This window comes from Zalophus californianus, chromosome 6 (assembly GCF_009762305.2).
Source record: "Zalophus californianus isolate mZalCal1 chromosome 6, mZalCal1.pri.v2, whole genome shotgun sequence".
Lineage (NCBI taxonomy): Eukaryota > Metazoa > Chordata > Mammalia > Carnivora > Otariidae > Zalophus > Zalophus californianus.
Genome location: NC_045600.1, coordinates 29,872,648 through 29,889,768, shown reverse-complemented (window position 1 = coordinate 29,889,768; position 17,121 = coordinate 29,872,648). Strand labels below are relative to the sequence as shown.

The 17,121-nt window shown below is 40.9% G+C and overlaps 1 protein-coding gene across 20 annotated transcripts in view; it reads left to right on the top strand.

Annotated features, from left to right (window-relative positions):
• Positions 1–17,121, top strand: part of SIPA1L1 (signal induced proliferation associated 1 like 1) — a 468,863-nt gene that overhangs the window by 111,649 nt on the left and 340,093 nt on the right. For 13 of the 20 annotated variants that reach the window (XM_027568805.2, XM_027568803.2, XM_027568801.2 and 10 more), the window contains exon 2: positions 12,946–13,027. The exons of 6 other annotated variants lie outside the window; for them this stretch is intronic. The gene's annotated coding sequence lies outside the window, so the exon portion shown is untranslated. Of the gene's footprint in view, positions 1–7,242; positions 7,321–12,945; positions 13,028–17,121 lie in introns of all 20 variants that reach the window. One more of the 20 variants, XM_027568798.2, reaches the window with a different exon arrangement.

Sequence of the window (17,121 nt, the reverse complement as noted above, 5' to 3'; positions counted from 1 at the left end):
GCATACAAGGATAGAATAGTTAGCCACAGCACTGTTTTCTTTTCTGAGATGTGCAAAGGAGAGAAAACAAACTTGGCTGGGTTGTATGGGATGAATTGAATGAGAGAGATTGGAACCAGAAGAGCAAATTAAGTGGCTGTTTTAGTAAGTACTGTAGGCTACTTAAGACATACTTTCTTACCTTCTTAATAAAACTGTGGGGATAATTTTGGTTGAGTGTATTACTTGAAGGGACACTGGGGGAATTGTTGTGGAGGAAAAAATGTAGTATGCTTGCATTTAGTAGGCCTGAAGTAAAGATTCATTTAGTGGTAACCAAAGGTATTTATGTCTACATGGGTGAATCTCTAAGGAGTAACTTACTCATGTATCCCATAAGTATTTATTGACTCGCACTCTAATGCCAGGGGCCAATGGCTGCTCTTAGTGACGAGGGACTATATGGTTCCTGCCCTCATGTGGCAGATACTCTTCTAGTGATTGATATGGTCCTTTTCAGTGTTCTGTTCCTCTCATCTGGTTGATTTTTCTTTTAGTTAAAGGCCACCTGTTTCACTACTGATGCAAAACAGTTGTAGTTTATTATGAAAATAGTCCTGTGTTAAATAGTCTTTGTATAGAAGAGAAAAGAAACCCTAGACAGTTCTGCCTTTTTGGTTTCCAAGGAGATAGGTCTTGGCAAAATTTATTTTATCAAGTGCTTTTCTGAGTAACAGAACTAAAGGAAACAGGCTTTAATGAATTTTGGTTAAGTTTTTCCGGAGGACCCAGATAAGGTTTTCAAGTCTTGGTTTCCTCTACTTCCACGTCTGTTCCGTGTCTAGTTTTGGTTAATCTGTATTTTTCCATTGTCAGATCTTAAAGGAGTCATATATCCTTTTTGGATCTTCATTCATTCACTCATTTAGCAAGTGTTATTGTTCACTTTTTTAGAGACCAAATATCTTTTCCTTTGTAAGAGGAAGAAGGTTGAGGTTGAATTAAGTTTCCTTTAAGGCCAACTGTTAACATTCTGTGAATTTATTATTGTGATTTAGTGAGACTGAAGGCTTTTTGCAGATAGGAGAAATGTTTTTGAAAGAACTAAAGAAAGAAATTCAGAGAATTTGTTTCTAACTCTAAAACATATTAGTGAGAAAATTCTGTGTTGGTGGATAATTTTAGCATTAATTTCACTTTGATCTGAAAACAATCAACATTTTAACTCAACTCTGAGAGTCTTTGTAATTTTGGTAGGAGACAGTTCTGAATCTCACCTTTCTGCTGTGACTTGTAATATGGTAGAAACTTAATTCCTTTTCAGATGATTGGTATAGTGCTAGGGTGGGAGATTTAGAAATGTTCACCACCCCTTTTTCTAGGTGCTTGTTTTCTGAGTCTTTCAGAGCCCTTGTCATTAATGTGTGTGGTAGTCTTGAGATACGGCGCCATCATGTTACCGAATACAGAAGAGTCACTGATCTGAGGACCAGTGCTGTGAAAGTTAAGCTGGCAGTCCATGCTGCCAAATTTGTAATATTCAGGTAACTTAGTGTGAGATTTCGTGGCTTTTTAAAAATGAAAATGATATTTTCATATTAATTTGACATGAGAAATTCAACATAGTATTGATAATGTGTGATAGGGTTCAGTTATTCAAAGTAAGATTTAAGAATTTCTTCCCATGTGGATTGTTTGCTGTTGTAAATGTGGTCTCATGGTTACCGAGAGCACTGGAAGATTTGTGTAATCCTGACTCTGTGAATTTGGCCATTTTTCTTTTGTTTACTAATCAGCAAGCAGTATTCACTGAGCACCTTCTAGATGGCAGATACTGCTCTCATTCTGGGTCTACGGCAATGAACAGCTCTGAGTGAGATGGGAAGCCACCAGAGGGCTTTCCACGAAGGGTTTGATCTGACGTATTTTTAAAGCAAAAACTCAGTTATGCAGAGAATAGAATAAAGTATGTATGTGGGGGTGACTAAGGTGGAGCAGGGAGATTTCAGGGGGTTCTAGCAATAATCTGGGTCAGATATGATGATCAGTGGAGATGATGAGAAGTGGCTGGATTCTGGACTTATGTCAACTGAAGGCTGTGATGATGTAGAGAGCAAGCAGGAGAGGAGTCAAGGAGAACAGCAGGGTTTTTGGCCTGAGCAAGTGGAGTAATGCAGGGGCCAGTCCCTGAAATGGGGAAGACGGGAGGAGGAGGTTTTGGTGGGGGTGAAGAGCTGGTTTGTATATGCTGGGTATAAGCTAGCAGTTGACATGTAAGCGGAGAAGTCAGCTTGGCGCCTGGCAGGTCTGCTAACCTTCATGGGCTTCAGTTTTCTCATCTATGAAATGGGGAAAGTGTTTGCCCTTCCCAGAATTCTTGACATCAAATGAAAAAAAAAAGTTAAAACTTCTAAAGTTATGTCTTGTAATGGTGGTATTATTTCTGGAAAGTAGACTGGTTACCATCTTAGGTACTTTGTGGTCTCTTTTGCACTACTTAAGTCATAGGCCATCGGCCAGAATGTATTGTTGGAAGTTGGCACTGGCCTTTCAAAGGCTGGTTTTCTTTCCCAATAGATGGAGTAGCTTGCTTTCTTATTCAGTGATTCCTGGGCAGCTTCTGGGAGAACTTGGTATTTTGGTTTCCTTCAGGGTGTCAGATGGCTTCATTTTGTGCAGAGCCCCTGCAGCACCATGTGGGCCTGTGGTGCCATACTTGCCCCTTAATAAACATCTCTGGGAGCCAAAGTGATTTTATTTAGGTGGGAGGATATTATAGTAGAAAACCCCCAGCTCTTTCCTTTCTCAAAGCCTTTGTCCTTTGAAGCTTCCATGACTTACATAGTTAACAAATAGGGTCTAATAGGTCAGATTTATTAGAGAGACCACTCTCCATGTTTCTTGACTCAGAATACCTGTTTGTATATTCCTAGGTTTTTGGAATACTCCGAGTTTTGTTATAGGCAGGTGAGATTACGTTCAATACATATTTGACCCCACTGAGTTAAAATTTAAGATCCAGGCGAAAAAGTTGAGAGCATCAGTCTTATAGTTCAATCAGTGGTGTTTGGAACTTATTAAATGTCCTTCCTTAGAGATTGTGGTAGATAGTTGTGTCCTTGAGATGCTGTCTTTGCTGATGATTGATACCTTGCCAGCAATCTGATGTTGCTTTAGGAGCATCCAGAGGTGTATGTTCTTGGTTCTCGGCTCTTCACGCGCCACACGGTTTGCACAGAGGCACTGCCCCTTTCTTCACCTCCCTCCTGGGTTGCTTCTGTGGTGTGCAGGATTCCGTCAGGCATCAGCGGGGGACCCACTGCAGGTTATGTGATTTAGAAGAGAAGCTAAGGGTGCCTTTGAGGGCCTGATGCATGTAGTGAGTGTAACTGTTGATGAATGACGTCGAAGTAAGTGTGCTCGGTGTTCAGCGAGCTGAACTCTCACTACCTCATGAGAGCGGTAGTGGCTTTAATAATGCAAGGAGGCCTCGGGAACCATGTGTTTCAGAGGATATTGTGGAGGCAGAAATGACTTGGATATTCTCTTGTATCTTGCAGGCAAGAGGATATCTCTCTTCTTCTTTCAGGTCCTCAAATTTATAAAATAAGTTTACCCATCTGCTCAGTAATGGTTAAGTTACATAACCTTTTGCTTTTCATTGAATTGACTTGCTATACGTTATCTTATTTCAGCTTGTAAGAAATTGAACAATAGGTACCTATTATAATATCACTTAACATAATTGTCTGAAAAAAGCCCAGCCTGTTTTTACTTTTGAAGTACATATTAGGAAATTTAGGTCAGTTGTAAGAAATACTTTGAAAGGGATCTATGTATTTAAATCTCTGTCTTTTCCATGCTTAATAATTTTTTTCCCCTAGAAGGAATACAGCTTACTTAGATTCTCTAAAATATCTTTTAGAATTTTCCAAATTGCCTGATGGCTTTTTATTTGCACTTGAGTCTAGTAACCATTTTTATTGGGGAGATAGGCTCTTCATTTCTGAAGTTGTAGTATCTGTTTATGCACTCTTGTTTTTTTTTTCCTTTATGTAACGCTTTTATTGAGTTATAATTAACTTATTATATGGTTCTTGCATTTGAAGTATACATCCACAGACTTGTGTTACCATCTCCATAAACAATTTTATAACATCTTATTCCCAAAAGGAACTCCAATCCCTTTTGCTGTCACTCCCTGTTTGTCCCCAGCCCTAGGCCACCACTAATCCACTTTATATACTTGCCCCCTCTGGATGTTTCCTGTAAATGGGCTCGCACAATTTGTGGTCTTTTGTGGCTGACTTCTTTCAGCTAGCTCTATCAGAACACTTTAGCTTTTTTTCAAGCACTTTAACTTTGGTGGTAATGTACAGATTTTGGACTCAAACCAGAGAAGAGCAAAACCATGAGCTGCCATGTGTGTTGTGGAGCAGGGGGTGAACTGTGACGCTTCCACAAAGAACCCTGCCCCCTCACCCCCCTCCCCGCCCCCATGCTAATCCTCAGATGCACTCAGTGCATGAGATCGCGCAGTGATCTTGCCTCCCCTTGCCTGAGCCTTGCCTGCTTCTTTCTTGAATTTTCCAGATAGCACTCAGATGTCATCTCCGATTCTTCCCTTTCTTCTCTCTTTGGTCTGGTCTGAGACCAAGCACTGCCTTTTTTAATTTTTTTTTCCTTTAGAACTGATTCTTGTTTTCAACTTTTCCTCCTTTAATTGCCACTGTCTTAGGACAGAGCCTTGACCTTTGTATCTGGGTGGCGGGAGCAGGCTCCCTTGTCAGCACCTCACCTCCTCCTGTCCCCTGTCTAGGCCATCTTGTCTGATCATTCTTTCTAATGTAGGACCTCCTAGGTATGTGTGCCCCTCTCAGGGAACTAAAGTGGTTCAATACCTTACCACGTCAAACTCACACTCTTCTGCTTGCTTTTGTGACCTTTCTCTTAGGGCTCTTCCTTGCTGCTTATCTGATTTCTCTGGCCTCTCCACGACTGTGTGTCTGCCTTCATGTGGGCCTCTGCTTTCTCTTCCCAACTATTCCAACTTCCTTGAGCCATTGTTCATGTTCCACATTGGTTCTTTGTAACATTAAACACTAATGTCCTCACCCGTAGCTTTATCTCTCTTCCCCTCTTCCCTGCAGATCACTCTTCTTATCATTATTTTGTTTTCCTTTTATCCCCTGTGATGCAATACCAGCCCCGAGTTCCAGTTTTATCTGTCTTTCTCATCCTTTTGTGCCTACTTCCTTCACTGCCATTTTTCTGGTTAGAGTAACTCATCCTGAGTTCTCTCTCCTGATACTTCTCTGAGATGCTGTTGTACGGTGTTGTATACTTAAGGAGCTTAGCATTAAATAATTAATGCACAATTCATCAAGGACATTTAGTCTGGAGAACACTCAGAAGGGATGTCATCGCTGCCACAAGGGTTGAAAGTCCAGCATACCTAAGGAGGAGAGATTACCTTTGTCTTTCCAGGCCCCACAGAGAAGGACATGAGTAGAGTAAATACAGCCATGTGAAGGAGCATCACAAAGAACTTTCTAGTAGAGCCTCCTGTAGGAGGGACGGGCTGCATTCCCCATCGCAAGCCTAGGCTGGATCATTTCTGGATGGGGCCCTTGTAAAGGCAGTTCTTGGGGGCTCCGTGAGGCTAGTGATTCCTAGTCTCCGTGGAGTGTTAGAATCTTCTGGGGAGCACGCTAAGTACACGGAGTCTCTGTCTGTACCTTGGACGTTCAGATTGAGCAGTCTGTGAAGCCAGGCTTGGAAACTTCTGAGGCAGGTAGCTCTTTTAGTCTTTGAGATCTATGTGTCTTACTTGTTTAACAGTTTTTTCCTGAGTGCCTGCACCGTACAGCAATGTCACGTTGTGGGTTTTGCCTTCATAGGACATAGAATCGAGGAGGGGGATGCAGACAGACAGGTGAAGCCATGGGATTTCTCCTCAGATAGATGGAGACCTTGGAGGATAGGGACCATTTCTTATTTTGTATGTTTATTTGCCCCAGAGGAATGGGCACACTGGCATTCATTTTTGGGTGGCAAACTGATTAACCTGCTGTTTAGTGATTTTTTTTTCCCTGTTGTAAGGCTTGTTACTGTGTTCTTTATCCAGTTGTTTTCATACAATTTAATTTCTTAGTTGAAAAGGAGCCACTCTCTTTTCGATTGCTTCATGGCAGGCTCAGCCTTTAGATTTTGTTGCTTCCTCGTTACACAGTTTACAAAGGCTACTGCTTACTGAGTACCCAGTGTGCTAAGCACTTCCTGTCACACCACTGCTCATCTTTATAACAAGCCTACAAGATAGACATTAGGACTCCATGAGTGAGAGCCAAGCTGTTGAGTTCCTGTTACAAACCTTCTTACATTAACTTACATTGCAGCAGCTACTGGGTTGGGAAATTGTCTAGTGCAGTCACCTGTTGGGACTAGAGTGGTTGCAGTCATGTTTTGGCTGTGTGCATAGAATATATTTTATTGTTGGAAATGACGGAAAGCCTGTCTGCATATGGTAGGGTAGCTGTGACCATCACCCTATTTGTTTTAAATACTGTCCGTGCTGATGATAGAAGCTCTCCACCCATTTCTCCAATGAAGGGCTGGTCTTGCTGGTAGAATTTTTAAGCATGGTATTTAAAAAAAAATTTTTGTTTTAAACACTATTCACACTGATGATAGAAGCTCTCCACCCATTTCTCCAATGAAAGGCTAATTTGTAATTTGTTTTAAACACTATCCACACTGATGATAGAAGCTCTCCACCCATTTCTCCAATGAAAGGCTGATCTTGCTGGTAGGATTTTTAAGCATGGTATGTAGTTTATCATTTGTCTGTGTTGTGCTGCAGTGGAGAGTCAGGGACTGTTTTTTGTATCTGCAGTGATGGTCTGGATTTCCCAGAACTGGTATGGGACCCATTTAGCAGTTTCTTTTCCTGTATCTCCTGTAGGACTTTGGCCTGTCAAGGTGACCTCCACAGTGCTCAGTTAATAATAGTCATAAATATCTTGCACTGAGCTCTACCAATGAATAGGTTCTTTGCTTAGATCATCTGATTTTATCCCCATGGAATTCCTGTGAAGTAGGTATTATCAACAGACAATAAAGCTGAGAAAGGCTATAAGTGACTTGCCCAGCTTGCAGACCCTTGCCTGTTTGCATTTTTCCGGGGACTTAGACATGGTTTGCACAGGCATTATACAATTTCTTTCGTTTCTCTCACCTCCTCCTGTTGCTGGTTTCACTAAGAAAAATGAGGTGGTAGGCGAGTGAACTTGTAGGAGATGCACAAGAGCAAGTATCTCGGACTCCTAGAGAAAATTCATGGTAAGTATATTTAATTTTCTCCCTTCCGCTAGAGTCAAGCTATTGGTTGTGGTTGAATATTCTCTTTGGCCAACTGAACTTACTGAGATAAGGGAAACAACCTCATAGGAGGCTCACATCTGCTATAGAAGTTCAAGGCCCAGGGTTGCAAATGTTTCTAGTGCAGATAGCTAGACGAAATATAAATATTTATGGTTGTGGCGAAATATAAATTTTCACAGAGTTTGTAATAGCCACAGAATTATTTTCTAGTAAGAACACTTTCACTTTACTTCCCAACTGAGGGCAAGACAGGAAACATGAGAAATGTCTTTTCTTTCTTTCTCATCTTGCAGCATGGGTTCTGCTGTGAAGTTGTCATCCCGTCATTGACTTCTGCCTGTTGCCCTAAAATGATCATACTGTCATCAAGTCAGCATCTGCTTTATTTTGAAATAAGTGTGGTTTAGGAGCCTGGAGGTATATTAGCAATATACAGATTTTTAAAGAGAGGTTAATAGAACTGAAGTTAATTGAAAATACAAAGATGGGTGTAAGGTCGGTCCTGGCAATCAGGGTGTGCTTCTAGGAAACACACATTCAATTGATCAAACAGAATTGAAGTCACTTAGTAAAAGCTAATTTGGTTAACTGAGGTCATGGTGGAAAATGAAAACATTTTTACTACCTTAACTTTTCTGTTGACCTGTGGGCTTTGTATGTTTATTGAATCCAGTATACCCTTCTTTAAACTTTATGTTCAGGTCATTTCTCCAAACCAAATATTTGAGACTTTTCTTTCATGTTAAATCACTCCTTAAATTTTCTGCTTTGGTTTATTAGATAAGGATTTTTGGTGGAGTGATAACATGGCTGGGGTGGTTTTAGCTTAATCCCCTGTTTGCTTTTATATTTAGGCTTATTATTTAATCTTAAGAACAAAGATCAATTTTAAGGAGTATTCTTAAACTTTGGTAGCTGAGCCAGGGCCATGATGTGCCCTCTAAATGGGGCATAGAGCCCTGGGGTTATTTAATGAATCCAGTTTCTGGGGCACTCATTTAGAGCAAGATGCATGAGGACCTTAGGTCTGTTCGCCATCTGGTTCTTGGTTTACCTCTGGGAAATTGTCTAGTGCAGTCACCTGTTGGGACTAGAGTATCACCTTGATAGTTCACCTTGTCTTTGGATTGTAGACTTACCATGTTTAACTGCTTTGGTTTTTTGAAAGCTACCTTTATAATAATGATATTTAACTATGATAATCCAAGTGCATTAAAGACATGCCACATTCATACCTTGGTCCACCCACCATCCATTAAGAGAGTCTGTTTCTAAATATTACCCGAATACTCATTCATTCAACAGACACTCACTGAGCTGTTTTGTGGCAGGCTCCTGCTGTGGGTGAGGGGCTGTGCTGAGTGTTGTGCAGATGATTTAGCAGGTCTGTTTTCAACATGCTTCCAGCTCGCTGGGGAGTCTTCGGGAAGAAGAGAGAGATGTCCAGCAGGAGACGAAGGAGATCATTTAAATGCATTGGCTTTTCTTTCCTTTTCTCTTCTTGTTGTTCTTTTTTTTTTTTTTTTGTATTAGGAAAGCACTGCACAAGGGTTTTTTTTTTTTTAATTTAGAAAATACCAGAAAATAAGAAGAAGAAAAAAAATCCTCCATCATTTTACCACCCAATAATAACTAACCACAATTAATGTTTCCATGTTTCCTACCTTTCAAAAATGGCTTCTGAAAACAAGCAAAAGGGGCTTGCAGGTGAAATCTGTTGGGGAGAAGGAAGAGGCCCTGGGAAGATGGCAGCATTTACCCCCTTGGGCGTATGGCATCAGGCACAGCAGCTTTGGGGGTGGGGTGTCTGTTTTTCCTCAGGAGAAGAACATTGGGGAACAAAACCAAGAGCAGCTTTGACCTTAGGTTTCTCTGTGAATAGTTTCTAAGTTGCAAATGAGTTGTGTTCTAAAACTTTGTAAGGTGGTAGTTGGCATTCTAGATGCTTTTCTCAAACCTTAATTTTATTTTAACCTGGTGGGTATGAGTAGGTCAGAGCCTGCCCTCAAGGACAGGGTGTGAGAGCTGATTTACAAATTACAGTGTGTCCACTGTGTGCTCATGCTTTAAGGCCAGGAAGTTCACAGCAGGAGAAACAACAGAAAAAACAAACAGTTTCATTTTTGAGGGTCTGTTATGTACTAGTACATTTTTGGATATATTGTCTCATTTAATTTTCCCAAAGCCAACTTTTGAGGAAGGAATTTCCTTCATTTTTACGGTTTAGATTTAGAACATGGGTACAGAGGCTAAGTTGTGTTCCTATGATACACAGTGTTTCTTGGTAAGTGGAAGTGGTACCTACGGGCTTTGGGCCCTGAGCCGTGGTTTCTGTCTTACCACTGTGACCTCAGGAGATTCTTTAATCTCTTACCTGTTTTTAAAAAAGGGGACAGTGATGATGCTTTAATTTGCAAGGTTATTGTCAAGAAGAAATGAGATGATGTATGTCACGCCCTCCCCACAGTTTGGGTTTAGTACCAATAGATGGGAGCTCTAATAATTATTATTATTATTATTATTATTATTATTATTATTATTATTATTAATTTCTTGTGGAGCCCAACTCAGGGCTTGAACTCATGACTTTGAGATCGAGATCAAGAGCCGGACAGTCAACCTGCTGAGCCACCCAGGCGCCCTTGGGAGCACTAATGATGATGGCAGGTGTATGGCAGCAGGGACAGTGTCTGGCACGTAACAGACGCCCCACCCAGTCCAGTCTGTGTCACTACCCATCCTCCCTTCTTTCAAGCCCTCCCAGCTTCTCAGCTGTCCTGGTCTCTTTCCCTTGGGTTTTTAAAGACCCTGATGGAAAGATACATTTCATTTGGGTTATCATGGTGGGTTCTTGGAGACATAAATTTCATCTCCATTACACAGGAACATCCCATCTCATCACAGTTATCTTTAAAAGGTTATCCTGAGCATTTTCGCCCAGGCGTCAGGTGGAGGAAGGCAAGGGTGGGAAAGCTAAGAGCTCAGATGAAGGAGAGGTCAGGGGGCAGAGAGGGAGGAATCAACCTGGGTATCTTCCCAGCTTCATCTGCTCCCTGCTGGCCTCAGCAAGGACTGTGCTAAGGCAAATGTGGCTGGAATTTGTAACTGAGAAGAGGTTAAGAGGGCAGGACAGGTACTTATGTATGACATTCTTGGTTCTCCTTGCATATTCATGCTTTTTCATTCACATATTCAATCAAGAGTTTGTTGAAGCTCTCCTGGGTTCAGGTCACTGTCAGTCTTTGGGACTCACAGGGCACGTCTGTTCTCACGAAAGCAAGCCAGGCTGACAGACAGGTTTCAGACAATTACAAGTTACTTATTAAGTGGCAGGATGGAGAGAAGCTGGGGGAGCTTTGTCAGAATATGTTAAAGTTATTTTTCTGTGTTTGCTTCTCCTGTTAGACCTTGAAGGCCAGGAATTGTGTCTTTTGCAATTTTGTATTCCCAGAGCCTAATCTTACATGCATCCCTGAATAAATATGTATAAGTTCAAAGCTGGCACAAGGAGAAGATAGTTTATAAATGGTGCATTTCAACTATCTGTGTATTTGTGGAAATCTCAACCCGATAAATGGAGACATCTGATAAGGCCTTGATCTATTTTTAGAAGGCAGAAGATGGAATTTGTGGCTCACTGATTTATGCTGAGAACTTTGGGTGAAAGTGGCTTCCATTTCTTCATGATGGAAGAGTCTTCTGGCCTAGATTTTTAGAAGGAGATTTCACAAAGCTCAGAGAAAAGATATGGTACCTCCAAGGCCAGCAGAACTATAAAAAGGAGTATGGTTTCATCCAGATGGGTGGGAAGCTCCAAGAAACAAAAGTTGTGATTGTAGATTCCAAATCACACTGATAAGCAAAAATGGGGCTGGCTTCTGAGAAGGCAGCGCAGCTGTTTGGGGCCATTGCAAAAGAAGCCAGATTTTTAAAAAATAACAGCTTTATTGATATATAATTCACATACCAAATTAACCCATTGAAAATGCACAATTCACTGGTTTTTAAGATATTCACAGCTTTGTGCTACCATCACCGCAGTTTGAGAACATGTTCATCACCTCAAAAAGAAACCCATGTCCTTCAGCTCTTGGGGCACCACCCCCCCATCCCTTCAGACCTAAGCAAGCACTAATCTCCTTGCTGTCTATAGAGTTGCCTAATCTGGATGTTTCATGTAAATGGAATCCTGTAACATGTGGTCTTTTGTGCCTGGCTTCTTTAGCATGATGTTCTCAAGGATCATGCATCTGTACTTTATTATTATGACCGAGTAATATTCCATTGTACGGTTATCTGCCATTTTGTTTATCCATCACTTGATGGACATTTGGGTTTTCACTTTTTGTGTGTTAAGAAGAATGCTGCTGGTCATGGTAAGTTTTGGTGTGCACATGTTTTCATTTCTCTTGGGTGTACACCTATTAATGGAATTGCTGACTTCGGTAGTAACTCTGTTTAACCTGCTAGACTGTTTACCAAAGTAGCTGTCCCCTTTGACATTCCCACCATCGGCAGTGTGTGAAGGTTCCTGTTTGTCCACATCCTTGCCAATGCTTGTTGCTGTGCTCTTTGGTGTTTTTATTTTAGCAGTCCTTATGGGTGTGGAGTGGGATCTCATTGTAGATTTCATTTGCAGCTCCTTAATGACTAATGATGTTGATCATCATTCATGTGCCTTTTTTTTTTAAAATTTTTGTTTATTTATTTTTGAGAGAGAGAGAGAGCACGCGAGAGCAAGAACAGGAGCAGGGGAAGCAGGGGAGAAGGGCAGAGGGACAGGGAGAATCAGACTCCCCGCTGAGCAGGGAGCCCAATCTCTGGAATCTGGGATCCTGACCTGAGCCGAAGGCAGATGCTTAACCAGCTGAGCCACCCAGGTTGCCCCCATAGTTCATGTGTTTATTGGTCATTGTATATCTTCTTTGGAAAAATGTCTGTTCAGATCCTCTGCCCTCCCTCCCTCCCTCCCTCCCTCCCTTCCTTCCTTCCTTTTAAAGATTTTATTTATTTTATTTTATTTGAGAGAAAGAGAGTGCTCGAGTACGCAAGCAGGGGGTATGGGAGAGGGAGAAGCAGGCTCCCTGCTCAGCAGGGAGCCCAGTGTTGGGGCTCTATCCCAAGACCCTGGGATCATGACCTGAGCCCAAGGCAGATGCTTAACTGAGCCACCCAGGCGCCCCTCCTCTGCCCATTTTAAAATTGAGTTGTATGTTTTTTTACTGTTGAGTGTTAAGAATTGTTTATGTACCCTAGATCCAAATTTTTTATCAGATCTGATTTGAAAAAATTTTCTGCTATTCTGTGGGTTGTGTTTCTACTTTCTTAGGAAGCCACATTTAAGGGGTGTATAAAAGAGACAGGGGCACATAGTAAGCATGCAAACAAAAGAACAGACTGAATGCCAACAAATGTTTAGAAAGGTTATATCTAGAATGACCCATGACTTGTAGGGAAAGATTTGAAATTACCACAGTAATTTAAGAAAACTTTTTTGTAAGTATAATACACATCAAGTGCATCGTAAAGATAGAGCTCAGTAAGTCATCAGAAAATGAATACATGTGTGTAATCACCATGCAGGGTCAAGAAAGAGAAAATGACCAGCCCCAGAAGCCTTCTCATCATGCACCTTTGCCATCACTAGCCTCCTTCTTCCCCAAAGGTAACCACTCTTCACTTCTAACCGTAGATTTGTTTTTACATATTTTTGAAATTTGTAGAAATGGGATCATAAAGGGTATTTTCATTTGCGCCTGGTTTCTTTTGTTTAATTTGTAAAATGTATCCATGTGTTCTTTGTAGCTGTAGTTCTTTTTTATTGCTCTCTAGTTTTCCATTGTATGAATATACAACTATTGATATGTTCTACTCATTTGGGTTTCAGTTTTTGATCTTTGGCTGTTACATCCTTTGAGGGGCACATGGACATGGATTTCTGTTGAATATATGTTTAAGAGTGGACTTGCTGTGTTATCAAGTATGTTTGGGTTCAGCTTTAATAAAGATAAGGTATATGCAAATTAACGTTCAGTGTATAATACAAGATGAGGAAGAAGAATGAAGCTAGACCCACTGTTTAATCTTCAAGGAGGGAGTGCAGAGTCATTCACTCCTCCTGCTATCTTCTCTAGCGAAGAAAGTGGTTTTCAGACAGAAGGGTAGAATACAAAAGATGCAGTAAAGTGAGAGCGTTCTCACTCAGTTAAAGTAGGTAAAAGTCTCTAGGCTGAAATGAGTTGTTTCCTAGGATACTGAAAACTCTGCATTTATTTTCGAGGAACCCAGTTGGAAACTTCAAGAAATGAGAAGGTGAGAGAAGCTCCTGAAATCAGTGTTTTGTTTTCTAAAGAAAGGGAAATGGATTAAGTTGCATGTGAATTTCTGGCAGAAATTGAGTCTAGGTTTAAACAGGTGATTTGATAACACTGAGAGAAAGAGGTAGTGGTTATCTGGACCCAGCAGGGTTTCTGTCATTCCAAAAATATTTATTGGGCTTCCAATTCCCATAGGTTCCTGGTTCTCCAGGTGCTAGAATACAAAGATGAATGTAAAGCTTCCAATTTAGGATATCAGCTTGCAGCAAGTATTCTTAGTGCATTTCCTTGCATGCATCTTTTAAATGGCTCAACTGTGGGGGAAAACAGACCCATTCTGATAAGCAAGTGATTACCAAATGTATGCAGAGTGCCTGTAAAGCTGGTTATGAGGTGCTTTGTGGCCCTGGGAAGGAGAGGGGGAGAAGAGGAAATCTTTGAAGAGGTGACCTTGCTTCTTAAAATAGGAAGAGACCAGGGGTGAGTGGATGAGGTGGGAGGGCAGGTACCAGCTAGTATGGGTGGAAGAGCATTTCTGCTATCCTGGGTAAAGTGATTATGAAAAGCTTTCTAGAAACGGGAAGATGTGACTGGCCACTGATTGGCCTCACAGTGAAAATCTTTGCATATCATGCTGAGGAGTTGGGACTTTTATCTTACTGGGAGGAAAGAGCTCTGGAAAGATTTAAATATCCTGGGAGCAGACAGATCAGATTTGCATTTAAAAAGTTTGCTAATAACGTGGAAAATAAAAAGTACTAATCTGGACCTGGGGCCAGGGGAGCCTCTTACAAGAGTGAAGGTAGGGAGTATGCAGGCCAGGAGGCCAAGAAAAGGAACAGATTCTAGAGGGATTTAGGAGAGACTAAAAAATAAGTCATTTTGTGCTTATCTTGTGTTCTTCTTTAAAAATAGATTTTAAGAAGGAGAGAGAGGCCATTAGTTAAGGGATTGCTGTCTTTTGATTTCAACAGAATGTCTCATTTAACAAAATGCTGTCTTTATGAATGAGATGGAAAATATGAACTGGGTGTTTGGTGGGTTTTGTTGCTTGTTGGAGAAGTGTACTTTAAAAATAGTAGTTTTAATGGATTTGCCTCAGCTGGGAGGGAAGCCTTTCCTACTGTGCTGTTAGACTCTACTCTGGGTTACAACTTTTTATCTTTTTTTTTTTTTTTAAAGTAGTCTCCACACCCAACATGGGGCTTGGACTCAACAATCCTGAGATCAAGAGTCACAAGCCCGAGCCAGTCAGTGGAGTGGGACTCTTGATCTCAGCCCCACAACTTTTATCTTTTACTGAAATGGTTTTATTGTCGACAGATGTCCGTGTGAAGGAAACTTAGAAAGGTAAAGGTAATGTAGTTGACAGAAGCAAGGTTTTAAAACACACACGTTGAAGGAAGTGAAATTGGGGGAGGCCAGAAATTTTTTTCTTTAATATTTGAAGTGCAATATACATTAGTACTAAGTAGATATAGAGTATATGTGTGGTATTAAAATTTCATGGGGGAGTGTAATTAAGGAAAATGTCTAAAAAAATCTCCTTAGGGAACGATAGCAACAAAAGGTTGAGTAACACTGCCTTAGAAGAATTCAAGGGTTGGGGCACCTGGCTGGCTCAGTTGGAGGAGCATGGGACTCTTGATCTTGGGGCTGTGGGTTCAAGCCCACATTGGGTGTACAGATACTTAAAAATAATACAATCTTTAAAAAAAAAAAAATTCAAGGGTTGGAATGGCGAGCTAAAAACTTGCTGTAGGAAGAGGTGGAGAGACCCCTGAAAAAGTCTACATTTAGGACCAGAAACTAAAGACCTCACTCTTAAGATGTGAATACTTCTTGATTTATATGTTTATGTGGAGAAAAAAAATTAAATAGAGTTAAGTTTCTTTGTTACTTTTATTTGACCTTAAACTCAGTATGTACAAGTCCACAAGGTGGATTTTGCTAGGAAACGAGTTAATGCAGCCTTAGGCCTCATTTATAAACATAGATGTTATAGAATTTAGAGTGTTAGTGTTATACCCCTAACTGTCCAGAACCCGATCGGGAAATAGGAAAAATGGGAGTATCCAGCAGATGATTAGGCAGATGAGAGCTCTGAGAACCACGTGGAGAAGTAGGAAGCCAGAACAGAGCAGAACTGGCTTACTGTTCAGCATACCACGGCGGCGATAAGAATTACTGCTCAGACCCACAAGCATAATTGAATTGGGCAAGGGTGTGTACTTAATAAATGAATTAAATCAGTATTTATTAAGTGCCTGCTATCGATGCTAGCTAGCGTTGTTCTAGACACTGGAGACTCAGTAGTACATACTCAGCGAAATGGAAAAAATACTTATGCTCATGGAACTTCTAGTGTGTGGAGACAGACAATAAACAAGGTAGGTTTTAAAAGATATCTAGTATGTAAAATAGACAGCATTCAGATATTGACAAGTGCTAAAGAGGAAAAATAAGGGCGGGGGCAGAAAGGATGTGAAATCCTGGGGAGCAGTGGACATGTTCATGAAACCAGACCAGAGAAAGCCTTATTGAGAAGGTAATTAAAAACAAAACAAAACTTTATATAATAGTATAAAAAACATATAGAAGAGTGCACAAAGTACGTGTGCAGTGGGATGATTTTTTACAAAGTGAATACATTTGTGTAATGAGCACTCAGATTAAGAATAGAATATTACTAGCCCCTGGATGGCTCAATCAGTTAAGTGTCTGCCTTCAGCTCAGGTCATGATCCCAGCGTCCTGGGATGGAGTCCTGAGTGGGGCTCCTGGCTCAGCGGGGAGTCTGCTGCTCCCTCTGCCCCTCCCCCTGTGCATGCTCTCTCACTCTTTCTCTCAAATAAATAAATACCATCCTTAAAAAAAAAAAAAAAAAAAAAAGGAATGTTACTAGCCCCTCAGGAGGCTCAGTCACCCCTTCCCAAAGTGTTACCCCTTGACTACTAATTCTGTAACTTAGAATTTGCCTGTTTGTGAGCTTTATATTAATGCAATCATGTATAATAAATGCTTTTGTTTCTGACTTCTTTCATTCAACATGGTGTTTGTGAGATTCATCCATGTCCTTACAGGTATTTGTAGTTCGGTCATTTTTGTTGCTGTAGAGCATTCCATTGTATGATGACACAATTGTTTCCTCTCCTTGGCAAGTGAATAGTGCTACCTTTTCTGTGTATGTGTTTTTGGTGAAGACATTCTGTAGGGGATATAATTAGAAGTGGACTTGCTGGGTCATGGGGTTTGGTATATTAATTTTAGTAGACACTGAGAAACAGCTTTCCAAGGTGGCTGTCCTTCAGCACCTTATGGGAGCTCCACATTCTTGGCAACACTTGGCATTGCCTGCTATTGAACTGTAGCTGTTCTGGTGGGTGATACAGGGGTTCCATCGTGGCTGTAATTTGCATTTCCCTGTGGACTAAGGCAGTTGA